This window comes from Dermacentor andersoni, chromosome 1 (assembly GCF_023375885.2).
Source record: "Dermacentor andersoni chromosome 1, qqDerAnde1_hic_scaffold, whole genome shotgun sequence".
NCBI lineage: Eukaryota > Metazoa > Arthropoda > Arachnida > Ixodida > Ixodidae > Dermacentor > Dermacentor andersoni.
In genome coordinates, this window is record NC_092814.1 from 340,065,645 (window position 1) to 340,087,466 (window position 21,822).

Sequence of the window (21,822 nt, forward strand, 5' to 3'; positions counted from 1 at the left end):
AGGAAGGGAGAGCAAGCGATTTTTCGCCATTTTTGGCACGAATTTGTAAGTTTCCAGCTGCAAGCACTTCACTAATATTTGGTTCACATATTCGCAGCAACCTCTACGACAAATCGGCAGTGTCTTATTACTACGTTCAAAATTTGTTTCAGGGCCCTTTAAGTGCGCATCATTTGCTCCCCCTAAAGGGACACTAAAGTGAACAAAACCAAGTTAAGCTGCATTCACTTTCTGCAAGCCACTTTCTGCAATAGCAAGCATGCTCATATTACCCTCAGAGGAGGCCGAATAAACTAGAAAGGATGCAACAACTAACAATAGGTGGCAACACCTCTTTGAAGTTCCCTCTTTCCGCTTCAAAATGGGAAGAAAGAAATTAGAAGGGTAAATCTGTAGGATAACACAAAGGGCAGTGCCTCGTTATTTGAGACCTCGAGCTGGTTGCCTAAGGGCAATAACATACCGGAGCAAATATTCGCAACAAGGTGAGGCATGTGTGGTCGGCAGCGAAAATTCAGACACCACTCAGCACACCATAATTGAATGCGAAGACATCCGCCTAATGAAACCCGTAGGTAACGTATACCTTCCAGAAGCGCTTGGATTTAAAGTGGACGTAAACATCAACCGGTCAGAAGTACAGATAAGCAAGTGAAGTTTAGAGTATTGGCGGAAAAAGAAACAACAGGGAAGCGAGTGATATGACGGGATCTGTTACAGCCATAGGTAGCGGTACAAGGCAGACAGACGTGTTTTGATGAAGAGAGAAAAGATAAAGGAGATGTATTCAAAAATACTAGAATGAAAACCAGGTATAGCATACCTGATTTAATCAAGCAGGCTAAGGGATTATCCCCGTTTCAAAGGGGATAACAAAAAATCATCATCGTCGTCATCATCATCATCATCATCATCATCATCATCATCATCCCGCCCCAAGTCGCAATGACACCATGAATTTTGGGAAGCGTTTATTTGTGCCTATAGCTATCCTTATCGACTAAAGTGCATTCTATTGGGCACCAACCAAAACAAGACCCTTCTCCAGCCCATCTGTCTTTGTTATTCGTTCAAACACCAAAACACTTAAATGACATTTGCACCGCGGCTGTACTTCATTTGAGCCTTGTTCATTTCAAATACAATGTTGGATAGCTCATCCACCACAGTACTCGCCCACCCCTCATGCGAAACCCACCCGGGGGGGAGGGGGCAAAATTGCCGCGTGACTGGCCGCTCGAGGCACTTTGCGTATATTCGCAGGCTTCTTTCACGCTCGGAAAAACAGTTTTATGTATCACATATTCAGCAACAGAAAGCTGTATCGGGAGTTTTTCATGCCACTCTACAGTTTTCTCATTCAGACTTCTCATCTTATTATAATATTTCAGAAGTTGAATTATTAATTAAGACTAGTTATTTAATTCGCCGGAATTAAAAATATTTTGAGTATCTCCAAGCGACGGCACACAACATTACCTTGGTTCTGTCCAGCTACGTGGCATTCGGAAATTTTTAAACTCTGAGTAAAGTTGTATGCGACACCCTGTATGTGTGTATATATATATGAACGAGAAGAGAGGGAAACCATGGGTCCGATTGTTAATAATCATATTGTTACGAAAGATGTTTATTTTCAGGGTGAACCGAGGTCCAAGAGGAAGCCACAGGCCAAGCACAGCTGGCGCAGAGTACCCCGAGATCACGCGCGTCCACTCTACTTCTTCCTCTGCCTCCGTCGTGCAGTGCTGCGATATTTTACCCAGGGGCAGCCGAAGCTCGCTGAGCGAGTTGAAGGGACCTGTGATGATACTGCTTGAGTTTGCCCACGTGAACAACTTGCGTCGCACGTAAACGCCTATTACTTGCCGCCACTTTGGCGACGACATAGTTCACATCACTCAAGCGAATGAGTATAACGAATGGTCCGGTGTAAGTGGCGAGAAACTTGCGGTACAATCCCTTTTTGTGAGCAGGTGTCCACAACCAAACAGTCACCGGGAGTAAAGCTGACGGGGATATGCCGCGCATCATAGCGAATCTTGCTGTTGCCTTGTGAGGACAACGTCCTAAGATGCGCCAGTTGACGTGCTTCTTCAGCACGACACAGAGTTTGGGCGATGGAAGGATCTTCTTGACACGATAATGGAAGAATAGTGTCCGGAGAAGTGGTTCTTGTAGGGAAAGGAGGAAAGGCTGGCACTATATTCTGCAACCCTTGCGGGAGCACGGCTCAGCGCCAGCAGGGGCTAGGATATGGGAGTGAAGGAGAGGAAGCTCTGGGGAGTGCGTGGGTACAGCAAAAAGAACGGCGCATATCCAGTAACTTTGTGCTTGGTACTATTGTACGCGTACGTTACAAAAGGTAAAACGTCGTCCCAATTTTTGTGGTGAGCAGCGACATACATTTACAACATGTTTGTAAGGGTTCGATTCGTCCACTCCGTGAGGCCATTAGTTTGCGGGTGGTAAGGAGTGGAATGACGATATGCAGAAGCACAAAGCCGTAAAAGTTCTTCAACGACGTCGGCGGTGAATTTCCGTCCACGGTCACTGATGACAACCCGGAGAGCGCCGTGAAGGAGTATGACGTGATGCACCAAAAGTGAAGAGACATCTGCTGCAGTGGCAGATGGAAGTGTCACCGTTCCCGTGTCACGAGTCAGATAATCGACGCATACTATAATCCAGCGGTAGCCAGCTGATGTCTTTGGAAGCGGGCCAAGCAAGTCGATGCCGACTTTTTCAAAGGGTAACGTCGGTGGCCTAACTGGTTGCAAATAGCCTGCTGAAGTCGTCGTCGTTTGCTTGGGGCGCTGGCAAACAGTACAGCTGGCGACGTACTGTTTCGCTGTTTTCCAGAGCTTGGGTCAGAAAAATCTCTGTCGAAGTCGGTGTAGTGTGCGTGCAAAGCCAAGGTGCCCGGACATGATATCGTCATGCATGGAACGAAGGACAGCAGGGCGCAGGTTTTCGGCCACAACTAGAAGCAATGGAGGACCATCAGCTGAGTATTTTTTTTGTACAGCAAACCATTACGAAAAGTAAACGATGTTGTTCCTGCTGGCTCACGTGCAGCTGCCCGTAGGGATTTCAAGGTAGGGTCGCAACGTTGCTCGCTCTCGAAGGTACTCAGGTCTGGAAAGTCAGAAGAGATGGGAACTAGGTAGTCATCGAAGTTATCATCGTCAGATTTAGTGTGCGGCGAAGGCAGACGGGATACGCAATCAGCATCCGCGTGACAGCGCCCGCTCTTGTAGTCAACGGAAAAGCTGTACTCTTGAAGGCGCAAAGCCCAGCGGGCCAACCGGCCAGACGGGTCACGCAGCGCAACGAGCCAACAGAGTGAATGATGGTCAGTCACTATCGTGAATTTGCGGCCGTGTAGATACCTACGGAACTTCTGAATGGCGAAGACGACTGCTAGACACTCGAGTTCAGTAATGGTGTAGTTTTTCTCCGCTTTTGTAAGTGTCCGACTAGCGTAGGCAATGACATGCTGACGGCCACCGCAGAGCTGAACAAGCACAGCGCCAACACACACACCGCTGGCGTCAGTATGCAGCTCAGTTGACGCCTCCGGATCAAAATGCCGAAGAACCCGTCCAGAAGTCAACAAAAATTTCAGTCGTTGAAACGCCGACTCACAGACAGCAGTCCACAAGTATGGGGTGTCTTTGTGAAAGAGAGACGTGAGGGGAGAGGCAAGCTGTGCGAAATTCTTGATAAAGCGCCGGAAATATGAGCAAAGGCCCAAAAAGCTTCGCAGATCTTTCACCGTGTGTGGCTGTTGGAAGTCGCAAACCGCTACTATCTTTTCAGAGTCTGGTCGTATACCGTCTTTGTCGACCAGAAAGCCTAGTACGAGGGCTTGACGCTCAACGAAATGACATTTCTTCGAGTTTAAAATAAGGCTAGCTTGCTGGATACAGTCAAGAACGACCGACAGGCGCTGATTGTGCTTGTGAAATGTCCGGCCTTAGATAATGACGTCGTCTAAATAGTGCATGCAAATTTCCAATTTGAGTCCGCGGTGCACGGTATCCATAAATCGCTCGAATGCCGCTGGAGTGTTGCATAAGCCAAAGGGCATAACGTTGAACTCAAAGAGACCATCAGGTTTCACGAAGGCTGTCTTCTCCTTGTCTGAGAGGTGCATGGGAATTTGTCCGTATCCTGACCGTAAATCAACAGAGGAGAAATACGACGCGGAGTGGAGGCAGTCGACGGCGTCGTCTATTTGTGGTGGAAGGGTACACGTCTTTCTTTGTGACGGTGTTTAGGCGGTGATAGTCCACACAGAATCTCCATGAGTTGTCTTTCTTCTTGACTAGGATCAGAGGAGCAGGCCGGGGTCTACATGATTCCTGGATCACTTCTTTCTGTAACATTTCTTCGACCTGCTCGGCGATGAATTTCCTCTCTGAACGTGAAGCGTGATAAGGCTTCTGATGAATTGGCGTCGCTTGCCCTGTATAGATGCGGTGTTGCATACGAGACGCCTGTGGTGTATGGGATACTCGCTGGCCTTGAGCAAAATCAAACACTGTGGCGTAGCGAGCGAGCACTCCTAGAAGCAGACACTGCTCACTAGAAGACAGTGACTTGTTAATCATGCGCTTAAAGTCAGCAGAATTATCATGGCGGGAATCGGGGTTGGATTTTTTTTTTCGGCAGTTGACATGTCGACCGTTCCGACGCTGACAATAACTTGTTCGTCAAAACTTGCCAGTTTAAGTCCTAGCGGTATTGTTATGGATTGGGTTGAAACGTTCGCTGTCCACAAACGAGTACGACCATCAGTGGTGACAATCAGGGAGCGAGGGACTATCACATTTTTCTTGAGCGCGTTGTTATAATCGGGCTCGGCTAAACCACAACAAGAACCCGTACGAGAGCAAGAAGTATTGACAGGTACAAACAATGCAGTCTGAGGGGGCAAACACACATCTTGCGACACGGAGAGAACGTCCGCGGCATCACTGGTGTGATCGGTCATTGAAGTCCGCGCGTCGCGGCGAAGAGAAATCGTGCCACTTCCGCAATCCAAAGTTGCCCCCACTCACGCAAGAAATCAATTCCTAAAATAATGTCATGCGTTGTACGTGCACAGTAAATTCACTCTTAAATGTCTGGTCCCCTATCTTAACTGAAACAGAACAGACCTCAAGTGGGCGTAACATTTCCCCGCCAACTCCGGGAAAGGTAGAGTTCCTATCCCAAGAAAACAACTTTTTGTCCAAGACGATTTTTTGAAGGACAGGCTCATAACAGAAACTGCCGCCCCGGTATCAACTAAAGCAAAAGCACTCACATTGTCAACTAAAACATACAGTTTGTTTTTAAACAATTTTGCCCAAGGGGGTCTTGATAAAGATGAATATATTGCGGCCTCACCCCGGTCGATCGCACCAGCTAGTTTCCCAGCGGCGGCGGTGACAACGAGCGACGGCGAGGTGATGGAGAGCGCCGTTGTCGTGTCGCTGGTGGTGTGAGGCTGCGCTCGGAAACGGGGAAGTCACGGCGGTTCGCGCGTCCCTGCTGCAGCCGTTGGAAGGAACTGGGATACGGCCAGGACTCCTCAGCGGGCACGCGGGGTGTATAGGAATTAAACCGTGGAACACGCTGCTGGCGGCGGTGGCAATACCTAGCAATGTGTCCAGGCACACCGCAGCTGTAGCGAATGCGGGAGTCGTGGCCTGTCGAGGGTGACACCACTGACAAGGCTGTCAGGGGTAGAAATGAACTCTCAGGCTGATTGTAGGAGGGAAGAACCTGCGGAACAAATCGTTGTGGTGTATCTTGCCGGCGTCCCAGACTTGTGGGATGCGGTGGAATATTGCTGCCCTCCGGACGATCAGCATAGGCCCTGCGAGGCTCTCAGTAACTCTGACGTGCCCAGGTGACCGGTGGCACACGAGAGCGATCGTCAAATGCCCATTGATGGCACACATGAGTGTCGTCAACAACTTTAAGGCTTTCAAGCTCTTGTTTAACCACTTGCCGAATCACCGAGGAGATGTCGTCGTGGGTTGGGACGGACACACTTGCAATAGTAGTGACATTGTCCAAGCGTCCGAACTTTGGTCCAATCCTTCTCATTTTCAGCGCTTCAAACGCCCGGCAGTGTTTCTTCAAATCAAACGGAGTACTAATATCTTCCTTCGTTATAGAAAATTATAAACTTCTTCAGGAATTCCTTTAAGCAGATGTCCTACTTTGCCTTCGTCTGTCATGGTGGCGCTGACGATTCCACATAATTTCAAAACAGCCGCTATGTGCGTTGTACAAGTTCGCCAGGTAATTGAGCTCGTCGGGAAAGCGTCTGCTCGGCCTTCTTTCTCTTAGAGATCGAGACCCCGAAGCACTTGGTGAATTATACAAAATTATTCCAGCTTGTCAGAACGTTCACGTCGTTTTCAAACCAGAGGAGCGCTGTCCAAGCGAGAAAAAAAAAACACGTTATCGAGCTGCTTCGTAGTGCTCCAGTGGTTGTTGCGACTCGCTCTGTGGTAGTGCTTAAGCCAGTCATCGACGTCTTCGTTCGCCTTCCCCAAAAAGGCGGGTGGCTATCGCAGCGGGTGTCCAGTAGCGAGCCGGACCTGCGTGATTGCTGTCTGGCTCGCCGCAGATGGGGTCGTCATTGCCTTCTCCGGAATCGGCCATGTCCGCTGCTTGTGGTCGTAAACCGGCCAAGCGCTTACACCGTCGTACATTTGGTAGATCTGGGTCGTCCAGGATGGTCTAAGATTTGTCCCGCACGTCCACCGCAGATGTTACGAAAGATGTTTATTTACAGGGTGAATCGAGGTCGAAGAGGAGGCCACAGGCAAGGCACAGCTGGCGCAGAGTACCCCGAGATCACGCGCGCCCACTGTACTTCTTCCTCTGCCTCAGTCGCGCAGTGCTGCGACGATAACAAAAGAAGCCAACAAAGACACCAAGGACAACATAAGGGAAATTACTGGTACTTTCTAACCTAATTAAAGAAATGATAAATAAATGAAAATGAAAGTCGATAAAACAACTGGACATAGGTGGGATACGAACCCACGTCTTAGAATTACGCGTGCGATGCTCTTACCAGTTGAGCTACCACGGCGCCGTTTTCCCTTCCACTTGCCGGGGTATTTATGTTTTACTATTAGCACTAACCCTGCGAGTGTTAGCCAGCGCCACCACTCACAAACCTTGGCGGCGGATGCGGAACATCCTTTCTGCCGCAGGCGTCTCGAGTACGTGACCTTTTTGAGTGAAAGCAACTGGTCAATAAACCCACACATGTAGTGTGACGTTTGCTCCCCATCACAGTTGACACAGGGAAGTTTTGACATGATTCAGAGAGGTGCTCGATAGCACTTCATTTCGCACAAGTCTGACGGCCTCCGCAGTTCTGTGAACTGTGGCCGAATCGCTGCCACTTAAAGCATAGCAGAGGATTTGGGATATACGGTTTGACTCGGATCTTCACATACCCTGTCTCGATAGTGTCCGGCCGGTTGCTTGAGCCAAATGTAAGCATTAAGTGCTTGGTATGGATCGCTTTTCCATCACGTCTCAATTTAATTCTCTTTACATTGATCAAGTTCTGATCATTCTAACCCTCTAAAAGTTCGGATTCAGTCAATTCCATAAGATGATCATCGGAAACGACACCTCGGGTTATGTTCATGGTACGGTATGGGGTAGCCGTCACCGGGATTTCCCCGAATGAGACTAGCTTAGGCCGGGTTTTATGCTGCTTCTTATCACGGATTTCCAGAACAACATCACTCTTCACCATCTTGACTACTTTACAGCATGCACCAAGAGTTTCAGTGAAAGATTTCGCAACTACTAAACATGAGACTATTCTTACTGTATTTTGTGGTTTCTGGGAGTGGATTACATGCTATCGCGGAAAATTTCCTGTTCGCCGTCCAAAATACTGGAGCACGTCATCGGTGCCCCCACTTTTCTCAGGGTGATCAGGTAAGGGGGGGGGGGGAGCTAGCCATAGGTAAACGCGTAGTTTTCGACAGCAACGCCAGCCACCTACCGCGAAGCCGTACAAGGAGATGCTGTAGGGCGTGCAAAAACAAGTCCTGCAAACACCTGCACTATAACCAAATATGACATAACCTAGGTTAGGTACTCACGCAAGGTTAACCCTTGCTGCCTGGAATATTGGAAATAATACCTAAGTGAGTAGGAGACAGGAAAGATGGAAAGTAGGCGAAAAAGACGAAAATTGGAGAAGAGAGCAGGAGAAGGAAACTCCGATTTCCCCCGGGAAATGGATTTCCCCCAAATCCATTTGTAAGTGACCACTTCCCAGTAACACTAAACTTAGTAATACAATATGATTCTACTCCGCATGTCCCTCGCTGGAGACTGGCCTCAGATGACTGGAAGTGCTTTAAGGAATCTGCCTATGTATCACGAGATTTTATGAGTAATTTTTGTATGGATCATGCTGTATCATAGTTTCGTGCTTTTATCATTGACGCTGCAGCAAAGTACATCTCTTAAACAAAAGGTCGTTCAAGTGGAAGACGAGTTCCCTGGTGGAATGACAACTACGGGCAAGCTCGAAAAAAGCAAAAAAATGCGTGGGGCATTCTGCGCCGGTACCCAACTACAGAAAACCTTGTTCAATTCAAACAGCCTAAATCACAGGGAAAGTGCACGTGGCGGTAGGCTAGGAGAGCAAGCTGGGAGAGGTTTATTTGGGGGATAAATTCGTATACCCCTGAAACAAAAGTGTGGAATGTGGTCAGAAGGCTAAAGAGACAGCAACTGCATCCGCTGCCCTTGTTTTATAATCAAGGAAACGGGTGAGAAGACCAGACAGACGCTTTTGGTAAAACTTTGAGTACGTATCGATCTCAACACACTGTTCACAGAAACCCCTTAAACACAAAGAAATAGAAGAACGCAAGACACTCGACCGCAAATGCGGAAGAAACGATCTATTTACCCGACCATTCAACACTGCCGAGCTTAGAGCAGCATTGAACATCTGCAAAAGCTCTGCACCAGGAGCAGACAGGATCATGTATGACATGATCAAGAACATGCACGCGCACACACGAATTGCATTGCTCGCAATTTTTAATAACATTTGGGCGGCCGGACACCTTCTTGCTCCACGGAAAGAAGCTATCATTGTGCCACTCTTGAAATAAGGTAACGACCCATCCTTGGCAAAAAGCTATCGTCCGACTGCGCTTACAAGTTTCTGTGTAAGCTCTGTGAAAAAAAACGATAAATCGCCGCCTTTTGTATGTCCTAGCGTCAAAGAATATGCTTGATCCCTACCAATGTGCTTTTCGAGAAGGGAGGTCCACAATCGACCATATTGGATGCATTGAAGCAAACATCCGCTATGCATTTGCCCATAAGCAATCCTCCTTCTCAGATTTCTAAATATGGAAAAGGACTACGACACCATATGGCGCTGAAGCATTATCAGAGACCTACCGGGAATGGCTATCCAAGGCAACATGCTCAACATAATTGAAGACTATCTCTCACACCGCACTTACCGTGTTAGAATTGATGATGCTCTGTCTAGGTCATTTGCACAAGAAACTGGGGTACCGCAGGGTGGCCTACTTAGCTGTGCCATTTGTATTTTTAAAATGAGCTCTTTACGTTGGTGTATTAAGCAAAGTACGTTTTATTCACCGTATGTAGAAGATACGCAGTGTGGATTAAAATCGTGTAACATCGCAGTATGCGAGCGACACGTACAGTTTGGTATGCGCGACGTCTCGCCATGGGCATATCAGAAAGGCTTAAAGCTGAACCCGCAAAGAAGCTCCTGCATCATCTATACAAAGAAAAGGGGCCTTGTGCCAGAGCCCAATATCCAGCTACAAGATGAACGCTTACGGTTGAACACACAGCACAAATTTCTTGGTGTCATACATGGCCTTAAAGTTATATTCAATTTACATATAAAGTATCTCAAAGCCAAATGCTTGAAAACAATGAACATTCTTAAAATTCGTCCGTACTCGACATAGGCCTCATTCGGTCACGTCTGGATTATGGTTCCCCGGTGTATCACTCTGCCGCTCCAAGAGCGCTGAACATTTTAGATCGTGTTCACCATTCATGTACTCGCCTGTCCGCAGGCGCCTTCAGAACAACTCCTATACAGTGTTTATACGCAGGATCAATGAGTGGTCACTCCACCTGCAAAGAACATACGTAAGTTTCTCATATTTCCCCCAAAAGTAGTCTAATCCTGAACACCCGTGCTCTAAGACCGTCAACAATTTCATGTCTGCCACACTATTTCGAAACCGATCTTCAATGAAACGCCTTTGTCACTTCGCGTGAGGAAACTGAGCGAAGAAATGAATCTCCCACTGCATGTGCGACCACTGATGACTCCAGCAAGTTTGTTGCCACTGTAGCTGCGGCATATCATAGAACGCGCCACGTCATTTGTCAAAGTTACAAAGCACGCTCCAGAGGAAGACATCCGAATCCACTTCCTAGACTTTCAATTAAAATACTCATGCCCGGAAACCCGTCGTGGTTGCTCAGTGGCTATGGTGTTGGGCTCCTGAGCACGAGGTCGCGGGAACGAATCCCGGCCATGGCGGCCGCGTTTCGATGGGGGCGAAATGCGAAAACACCCGTGTACTTAGATTTAGGCGCACGTTAAAGAACCCCAGGTGGTCGATGATGATGATGATGATGATTGATGTTTAATGGCGCAAGGGCATCTAAGGCCAAAGAGCGCCAGTACATGTGTTATGGTTTAGTAAAATTGTGAGATTAGGACTATGATTTAAAATAAAGGCTGTATAGAGGCCTACACGTAAGATCTTTAGATACTAGTGGAGGAATTCTAAAATAATTACTAAGATAAATATAGGGCTTTAAAAACAATTGCTACAGGCACACATGTTAATTTATTCTGGATTGTCCAAGTCCCTTGGTGTACAATTCTTGCTTACGCAAGAAGCGCAAGAGCTCAGACATACTTTTGTGCATCAGACTGTGCCTCACCTGGGAGGCGCAATCTGAAGGTTAGGATGGTACGAGATGATGTTGAGAAAGTTAACTTGCGCAAGATAATTAAGCACTCTTTTATAATTAAAAAGTGCATCCTCTGATAAGAACATCGAGGGATGGGGTGGTATATGGTGTGAGTAGAGTTCTCTAAAATGAGTCAATCGGTGTCGGTGAAGTTCAGGACATTGAATGAGGACATGTAGGACGGTTAGGTTCTCACCGCAGCGTGTGCACGTCGGTGGGTCAGTTGCTGTCAAGAGGTATTTGTGTGTGCCATAAGTGTGTCCTATTCTGAGGCGTGCCAGGGTGACTTCGGTGTGTCTATTAAGCTTCAGTGGAAAGGATTTGGTTAACTGCGGTTTGAGCAGGTGCAGCTTATTTTGAACTTCCTTGTCCCATTCAGTTTGCCAATGATTACGGAGCGCCTTTCGTACCACAGGTTTCATATCCACACCAGGTACCCAACTTACATCAATTGTACCCCGATGAGCCGCTTCTCCAGCATTTTTGTCCGCCATTTCATTGCCTGCGATCCCAGAGTGGCCTGGCACCCAGCATACAACAAGAGCAAGGTTTTGTTTATGCGCTACATGAATCTGTTTAAGGAGCTGGTTAATTACGGGGTTTCGGCTTGCTTTGCCACAGGACAGGGCTGTGACAACGCTTAAGGAATCTGTGTATATTATAGACTTTTCTATCTTGTGCTGAACTATATACTCAACAGTGATCAGGATACCATACGCTTCCGCTGTAAAGATGCTGCTGTGTTTATGTAAGGTTTTAGAGTTGGAGAAGTTTGGGCCATGGGCTGCACATGATACCGAATTTGCAGACTTTGAAGCATCAGTGAAAAGTGCAATGGATCTGTACTTGTCTTCAACAGCCATGAAATGTTGCTGGATGAGGGCACTTGGACAACTCTTTTTCTTAAGCTCTCTAAAGGACAAGTCACACGTGACAGGACATTGCTCCCAAGGTGGAATGGGTTCAGCATTGTCGCTTTCCTGTATATCTGTGAAAACTACTCCGAGTTTTTCCGCAATAGATTTTACTGCCAGCGAAAACGGCGGGGTGTGTGAAGGCCTGTTTAGGTACAACTGATTTGTCGACTGATCACTTATGAGTGCTTTCCATGGATGTTGTTTTAGTGACATGATTCTTATTGCATAGGTGACTCCCAGATATGTACGTTGATAATCCAGCGGCCACTGATCCGATTCTTCATACAGACTTTGGACGGGGCTCGTCCGAAAGGCACCAAGCGCTAGACGGATACCCAAGTGATATACAGGATCGAGTAGCTTAAGCGTTGTCTTTGAGGCCGATTGGTAAACAATACATCCATAATCTATGCGTGACAACACAAGGCTTTTAAAAAGAGATAGGAGACAGTGCCTATCTGTTCCCCACGACTGATGAGATAAAATCTTTAAAAGGTTCATGGTTTTAAGACATTTCAGCTTCAACTGTTTTATGTGCTGCATGAAGGTTAGCTTGGTATCGAAGATTACACCCAGAAATTTTTGTTCTTTTCTTATAACGAGGCTTCTCCCATGCATCGTAATGCAGGGGTCCGGACATACCCCTCTTCGCCTAGAAAACAGCACACAGGAAGTCTTTTCGGCACTGAATCTAAACCCGTTTTCGTCTGCCCATTTCGTCAGCCGATTAACACTCAGCTGTATCTGGCGTTCACATATTGATAAGTTGCAAGATTTAAAGCTGATTTGGATATCGTCCACATAGACAGAATAAGACACCGTGGGTGGTATAACAGAGCGGAGAGAGTTCATTTTGATTATAAAAAGTGTGCAACTTAGCACTCCTCCCTGTGGTACACCGTTTTCCTGGATAAAAGTGCGTGATAGTACATTACCAATTCTTACGCGGAACTTTCTTTCAGATAAGTAATCTTGCAAAAGGTTCAGCATACTACCACAAATTCCATAGGACGACAGGTCTTGCAGAATACCGTAACGCCAGGCAGTATCATATGCCTTCTCAAGATCAAAGAATACAGATAAACAGTATTGGCTATGTACAAATGCATCACGTATATATGATTCAAGGAGAACAAGATTATCGGTTGTAGACCTCGCTCTTCGGAAACCAGATTGGCGAGGGTCCAATATACCATTATATTCCAAAAAGAACACAAGGCGACGGTTAATCACTTTTTCAAATACCTTGAGTAAGCAGCTAGTGAGTGCAATTGGTCTGTAACTGTTAACTAAGGAAGGGTCTTTGCCGTGTTTGAGTATTGGTAGGACTATTGCTTCTTTCCAAGATGAAGGTATATGACCAGTTGCAAAAATCTTATTGTAAAGACCTAAGATGCAGTTTAGGGTCTCATAAGGCAGATTGTTGATTATTTCATAAGTTATTGTGTCAGAACCTGGAGCCGAACTACCACAAGAACCTAGGGCAAGCTTGAGTTCATGGAATGTTAACGGTCTATTGTACCCTTCTGATGACTTGTTTGGGCGCAGAGGAGTATTTTCTGCTATTCTTTTATGCTTTAAGAAAGTTTCGGAATAGTTTTCCGAACTTGATACTCTTTCAAAGTGCTGACCAAGAGTGTTTGCTTGATCTTCTATTGTATCGCCAGAGCCAGGGATGAGAGGAAAAGGATTTGCACGTTGACCTTTTAGTTTACGTACCCTGTTATATACTTTACTAACATCCGTGTATGAGTTTATGGAGGATACGTAGCGTGACCAGCTTTCTCTTTTGGATGTTCGGCGGATGCGGCGGCCATTTGCTTTGCACCGCTTAAATTCTATTAGGTTTTCTGTGGTTGGATAGCGTGAAAATCTACTCCATGCTTTGTTCTGCCGTTTCTTTGCAGTTTCGCAGTCTCTGTTCCACCACGGCTTTGGATTGACTTTATCTGTGCAGGACTGAGGTATGCAGTTTTTAGCAGAACAGAGGATATGCTCAGTGATGTAGCTTGCCAGTTCTTCTACACCTAGGTGGTCCACATCTTCCCAGCACAGTTTACATATGTTTCTGAATTTCGACCAGTCTGCACTATGAAGTTTCCACTTTTTGGGGTAAGCTGGTCCATCGTGCCACTTTGTTGTTTCTAGGAGTGTAGGGAAATGATCGCTCCCATATGGATTACTGATAACTCTCCACTCCAGGTGTGGAAGAAGTGATGCTGACCCTATGGCTAAGTCAATACATGAATACGTGTTGTGTGTAGGACTGTGAAAAGTTGGCTCTGTCTTGTTAAATAGACAGGCTCCAGATGAAAGAAGGAACTTTTCTATTGCCCGTCCTCTCGCATCACATCTTGAGTCACCCCAAAATGGACTGTGAGCATTAAAATCTCCAATTACTATATAAGGTTCAGGAAGCTGGTCAATCAGCTTTTCAAATTCTGTTGTGTCAAACCGTTCATTAGGCGATATATATATGGAGCAAATCGTTATAAGATGATTGAACAGTATAGCCCGAACAGCTACTGCTTCAAATGAGCTCTGGAGTGATACATGCTGGCATGCTACTGATTTTTGGACTATGATTGCCACACCACCTGAAGAAGAATTACCATTATTTCTATCTTTACGGAAAACTGTGTACTGTTTTAAGAAGTTCTGGTGTGTAGAGTTTAAATGTGTTTCTTGAACACAGAACAGTCGTGGCTGATATTCCGCAAGTAGGTCTTTGATATCATCTAGATTGCGAAATAGGCCCCTGGCATTCCACTGAATTATTTGTGTAGCCATATTGAGGAAGGTTTTTGTTGTCTGTGTTCAAGAGAAAATGTTAAAAATAGGTAATATGTATACAAGGACGGTAACCGTTTAGGTTACCGGTCCCTTCCTTTGAGGAGTTATAGGTATTTTCTCTCTCCTAGCACGCTCCTGAGAGCGCTGATCTTTCGGCGTCGATGACGCCGGGGATTTTTGATCGACCTCCATAACCTTCTCTGAGGTGCTGGAGGATCGTGAACTAGGCGCTGAAACTCGCGTCCCAGGCCGTGGAGTTCGGATTAGCTTTGGAACCTGCGGGACTGGAGTCGGCAGGTCCACCTTCGATGTTGATGGAGCAGCATTTGCTGCAGCCACCAGGGGGGCAGGCGGAGTGATTACCGGGCCACTGTCAGTGACCGCGGTAGACTCCCGGGAGATTTGTGACGCTGCCCCCCGTCGCGCCACCTCGGAAAAGCTCGTGTGATTCAAGTATGACAGACGTTTCCTTGCTTCGTGAAATGTTATATTTTCTTTGACCTTTAGTGTAATGATTTCTTTTTCTTTCTTCCATTTTGGGCACGTTCTAGAGTAGGCTGGATGGCTTCCATCACAGTTCACGCAATGTGGAGATGAGTCGCAAGTGTCTGATGGATGATCGTTCGAGCTGCATTTCGCGCAAGTCTGCCGTCCTCGGCATGTCTGGGAACCGTGCCCATACCTCTGGCACTTGAAGCACCGTCGAGGATTTGGAATGTACGGCCTTACACGTACTTTGATATAGCCTGCATCCACTGTACTAGGCAACACACTGGTACCAAAGGTTAGTACAATGTGCTTTGTTCGAAGTTGTTCGTTATTCCTGCGGATTAGAATTCGTTCTACCTTGATGACATTTTGGTCCTGAAAACCTTCAAGAAGCTCTTCGTTACTAAGGTCCATGAAGTCGTCTTCGGAGATTACTCCACGGCTCGTGTTCATGGTTCGATGTGCGGACACAGTGACCGCTACATCGCCCATGCATTTCAAGTCATTCATTTTCTCATATTGGGATTTATCTTTCATTTCAAGGAGCAGATCTCCATTGGACATTTTTGTGGCTTTGTAGCCAGGTCCTATCGTGTTGCGAAGGCATTTCGCCACCAAGAAGGGGGAGAATTTACGGACGCTCGTGTTACTTTCACTATGGATTACATGGTACTTAGGGAAATTTTCTTCATTGGTTTTCAAAAAGAATTGAAAGGTTGCATCGGTGCGCCCTCTTTTTAGAGGGCGATCAAGGGAAAGTGGTTTACTAGAAGCCATATAGAGGTCATGAGTTCGGCAGCAGCGCCAACCGCCCACCACCGAGCCCAACATGGGGACGGAGCAGGTCTTACGAGTAAGACAAGCCCTCGCCAGTTGTACGGTGCCAGTATAACCCAATCTGGAGTACCCAAGGTTGGCCACCCACACAAGGTTAACCCTCGCTGCCAGGAAAGTTGGAAGTAAATAGAAGAGACGAGAAGACAGGAAAGATTGAAAGGAAGAGAGAAAGACGCAGAATGGAGAGGAGGACAGGAAAAGGCAACTACCGATTTCCCCCGGGTGGGTCAGTCCGGGGGTGCCGTCTACGTGAAGCAGAGGCCAAAGAGGTGTGTTGCCTCCGCCGGGGGGCCTTAAAGGTCCAAACACCCGGCATCGGATCAACCCCCAGGATCCCCCTTTCCCCGGACACGGCTAAGCCGCGCACGGCTACACGCGGGAGGGTCCGACCCTCATGTGCTCGGGTCCGTGGTGTCGCAACACACCAAACGCCTGCTGACGCAGACGCCCCTGCGGGGGCCCAGGTGGTCGAAATTTCCGGAGTCCTCCACTACGGCGTGCCTCATAATCAGAAAGTGGTTTTGGCACGCTAAACCCCATAATTTTAATGCCCAGAATTTCATACTGACGCATGAAAGTGCCATGTTGGTGTGTCTTATGCAGCGGTTGGTCCATCTTTCATCGAATTTGATGTTTTGCACCCGGAGACAAGTATCTTTTCCGCGGAGGCATACGCAGTAATATCGGCTGTTAAACATATCAGGAAAAGCAACCTACCAAAGGCCATCATATTCAGTGACTCTTTAAGTGTAGTGAGTTTTTAATGTCATTCTGCGAACATAAAAATCACCTACTCAACGAGCTGTGTTCACTTCTACGCACTGCGTACATACATATCTAACCAGTTTGTTGTTAACTGCTAGGTGACTGGCCACAGAGCCATCGAGGGAAAAATGCTGTCAGACCCGATGGCTACATCCATTGCGGCTATGTCGAGCGACACTTTCATATCTGTTGCTATCACCAACTTGAAGCGTTTTCTGCGCAGAAAAATTAGAACATACTGGCAGCGAATGTGGGACTGAGACGTCAAATGAGTTGCAATTAATTAAACTTCGATTGGCTTAAGGCGACCAATAACATAAATTAAGCGAACTTAAGCAATTCTGTGTCGACGTGGATACGCCACATTTACGGAACCCACTCTTACTTGCTGTTTCGTGGTGAAGTTTCCGTCTGCGTTAACCGTGGAGAAACGCTGAACGGTTCTACATGTCCCGGCGAAGTGCCGCGAATCAGAAGCAGAAAGAAAAAAAAGCACTTTTCTCTAGCTTACCGACACAATATACCTCTACACCCAGCAACGTTCCTTCATGCAGACTCATTTTTCATTCGCAAATCCCTTTTTAACCATCTACATGATGTTCGTTCATTGCAAGTTTGTAGCATGACCTCTCAACAGCTATTACTGCTGCGATGGCAGCATTTGTATTGCACGTGCCCCGAAAGCCTTGCATCCAAGGTATTTAATGAGGCAGTAGTGCTACTGGCACAAACATATGTTAACATAACATCTTTTCATGTTTTGTGATCACAGAACACTTCACAATTTATTGTCCAAATTGTAATACATTTATACTTTACGCACTCTACAGCGACTATATTCTAGGCCCATATACAGCCGTGTTCCGCCTATGCTTTGCACTATATTGTTCTATTGAAAAATCACAATCATTTGTGTGGCGCTTTTTGGCCAGACCTGAACCTTGCGCCATTAAACACCACATATCGTCATCATCAAAGCTGTTCTGTATGCTATTCCTTCGACGTGCTGAGCACACTTGTTGATGTTTTTCGTTATTCCTTTTTCCCGGATGTAATTGAAATGTGAAATGCCTTACCTGATGTTGTTGTAGATCAGACGCATGTGCACAAATTTGAATGCTTGATTGATATTTTGTATCGTGGGCACCCAACCTGATGCTATGAAATGTCAAATTTGCTTGTGATCTACTATTTTCTCTCCCTGTAACAACCCTCAAGCGAGGGTCAACAGTATCAATAAAGGAAAAAAAAAGAAAGAAGAGGTACCTCGGACAAACAGGCCGCTGCCTGAAAGAACGACTTCGGGAGCATAATGTCCATAGTTATGTGTCCGATCTTATTCGCATTCAAGTGCGTGACTGTATGTGTAAAGCAGAGTTTCAAAATTGCTATTTAAAAAAGTGATAACGAAGCAACTAGGAACGTTATTTAGGCAGCGAAGATAATGCGTCTGGCTGATAGATGGATAAGTATGGCGCAGATTCAGCTGTCATTCCCATCGTGGTTGCAAGTAGGCTGCGGTACGTGATTTCGATTTTTGCCGCATGCTACTGACATCCATTATTTTACTCTTGTTGATTTGATTTGATACGATGTCAATTATGGGGATACTCAAGGTTAATTGTTGCCGTCGCCCTCGTGTTCCGTATAAAGTTCTAGTGCTGTAAGATCTATGGAGCCCCGGGGAGCCGTTTACTGTAGGCGCGCGGGAAGGCCGCAGGCGTAAGAGGGTGCGCCGAGAAGGAGGGTGAGTTGATGGGTGCAGTCTTCCCGGTCGCCCAGTGCTGTGTGCGAAAAAAGCCGGGGGGAAGGAGGCGTGTGCGCGCTAAGGGGAGGAAGGGACGCCGGTGAGTGCGAATGAGTGCGCTGGCCCGGCCGTTCCTGCGAGTGCGCTACTGCGTGCGCGCTACCTAGGAGCTAATCTGCAGCGGCGGCAAAGGCTACAAAAGCCGAGATTTGCTTCTGGATTCGTGTGGGCTGTGTTATTGAGCCCCTAGTGTTGGAGCTCGCGCAAACAAACAGCGCTTTGTTTAGGCTTTCTTTAATTTCGTTTTCCCATGTCCGTGTATTTCTGCGCTGAATGTACCACGGACCAGACTGAACGCAATATTTGAGATAAAAGTGTTGACAGATTAACAGGCAAGTTCAGCAAAAATCTCTTAGGTGGCGATGATTAGAGCCAGTCTGGCTTCTAGTACTACTTTTCGACTGTTTTGACAACCTAGTGTGAAAATACAAACTGTGTGCCACATGCTTTCATGATACGCGCAGAAGTAATCATTTACTAAGCGCACTTGATATTTTCTAGTGAATGAAATGTTAGAAATATCAATTGTTTTTAAGGGACGTAGCCATTATTTTAAAGGACCAACTAGGACTTGTATGCGAAAGAGAAGCCATATCACAATGAATGTTTATCGTTGCACGGGCTGATATGTAGCACATAAGAACTATAAAAAAAAAGTTGCAGACATCTCTAAAACTGTCCTAGATATTCGTCTGTCTAATGCTGCCCCATAAGCTTCGCAGTGCTCCACCTTGCAATTTTACCTTCTTTTGCATTTCAAGAATGCCAATATCAGTGCCTCTGATTGTGTTTCTCACCGTGCACTATTTTTACGCCGTGATTGGCAACGCAACTTCCATATCGTAATTTCTCACGCTGACTGTCTCTTCAGGTGGAACCTAGAAGAGGATTGGAGCTTCCTCGGTTTGGGCCATTCTGAAAAAGAGGAGCTTTTAAGCCTCATTTTGGGCGTAAAAAAGAACGCCTCCCACCAGCACAAGGTTCCAGCAGGTAATGTAAAGAAACAACTACCGCAGCTCTATCGCTTATCCGGATTATTCTAACGCGCGGAAGCTTTTAGAGGATGGCTTACAAAACATACGCGCACGCGACATCTTTTTGTACTTAATTCCCAAAGCTTTGCGTTTTAAAGACAGTCTGGTATTAACGACATACCTTCGATAATAGTTGCACTATGACGATTGGCTGGACTTTCTTCTCCTGCACCTTCTCCAGCGAGCGAACTCTTTCACAGCCGGAACTTCCGTCGCTGCACTCTTTAGGAGACTAAATGACGCCTGCAGCAAACACTCAGGCGCTGGCACCGTCATGAGTGCACCTGCAGCCCCTCAATCAGATGACTGAAACGTCAAACATAAATAACAAGGGGAAAATGACCTTTTATTTTGTGGTCTCCTTGCTTTCCTTGGCAATCAACCCCTTCCTTGGAGATCCCCCCAACTCTCCTGGACAAGTCTTCTTTGGATTCCCCCCCCCCCCCGCCCCGCTTTCCTTGAGAATGGACCTCTTCGCAAATCGTGTCGCCTATACGCGGGATGTTATTTGAGGGCGTCCTGGCCCCACTGTTAACCAGAACCGCTCGAGTCTGCGATAGGGTCTTTACTCTGCGCAAATCATAAAAATAGATTTGTTCTCGTTTTCATCATTGTGATGCCCGCCTTCGTTGTCGTCTTCTGATTCTTGCGATAAGATAAACACCCACCTCACCGGGTCCTGGTTGTATCAGGTTGTAGAGAAGCTAATATCTTGGAAAAAAGTACCTCGTCTATGCCATTATATGTTCTTTAGTGTTATCTTCCTGCCTGTCTTTGTGCTACGTTTCCAAGTTTGGGTAGACTAGTGCTGCAAGCACAGAAGCTAAAATAAGCTTAAAATACCGTCACTTGCGGTGCGCAGGAAACACACCCGCTTATCATCCCTTCACGCATTCTATCAGAGCAACTCACGCTTTGCGGTGATCCACATTCAACAAGCTCATTATAATTCCGAGCGGATTGATTACAATCACAAATAAAAACCTATCTATGTATGAACGAATAAGTTAAAAAACTTCAATATTGTGCTGTCAATTAATGAATGAACTCCATTACACCTAACGCAGTCACACTAACATAGCCATCGTCTTTCCAAAAGGCCTTGCTAAACTATTTGGAAAGCGGCAATGAATTTTGAGAAAATAACATTGCGCCTGTCTTCTCTCGCAGCGCCGAATTTCACAGAACCTGTCTGTATTTACGGACGGGTACTGGTCGAGAATATCGGTGGCATCGATGAGCGGAACATGGTGAGTTCACATTGAAATTCATATGGATTGCGTCAGATTTGTGCAGTCAGCATGTTACAAGTGAGTGGTGCTTCACATAGGCACAGTAGAGTGCTTGCTTACTTGTTGTAAGTGCATGTGCTTAGTGGGACGGAACTTCCCCGTCTCAAGTTAGGTGATATCAGCGAGCCAACAGATGGCCCTGTGCCTTAGGTCTCCCCAGTAGTCTTTGTTCCCAAGCTGCATCACCCGCAAACATAATGTGCATAGATATGCCTATGGTAAAGTGCCATTCGGCGATGTCCTATTTTAGATGGCATCATCATAGCAAACAATGGGTCTTCTCGAATATTGACTTGAAAAATCGTTATTATCAGTTGGAGCGTGACCTTCCTTTAATGCAGCTGACAACATTTTCGACACGAGCCCGCTCGTTCCGGTATAAGCGCCTGAACTTTGGCATCAGCAGTGCAGTCGAAAATTTTCAGAATACCATTCGCTAAGTTCTCAAGGGCATACCGAATGTTCTGAACGTAAGTGATGACATTTACGTTTTCGGCAAAACAAATTAAAAAAATCGCGGCCTCTTAAGCTGTCCTCGAATGCCTCCGTCAAGCAGCACAGACACTTAATACAACAAAAAGTGTCACATTGACCACATCAAATGACAATCTCAGTATTCATCTTTTCTTCATCGGACATTTCACCAGACCCTCAGAAGACTGAAACATTCCTGCAGGTCACAACGCGAAAGTCCCCTCAAGAGGTGAAATCTCTCATTGGCATGCTTAACTATTCAGATCGATTTCTTCATGACCTTGCAGATCTCACAAAGCCACTGTGAGAGCTCACAGTGAAACACCCAATTTCGTATTGGACCGTCATGCAGGTTCTCTCAAAAAACTCAGAAAAGT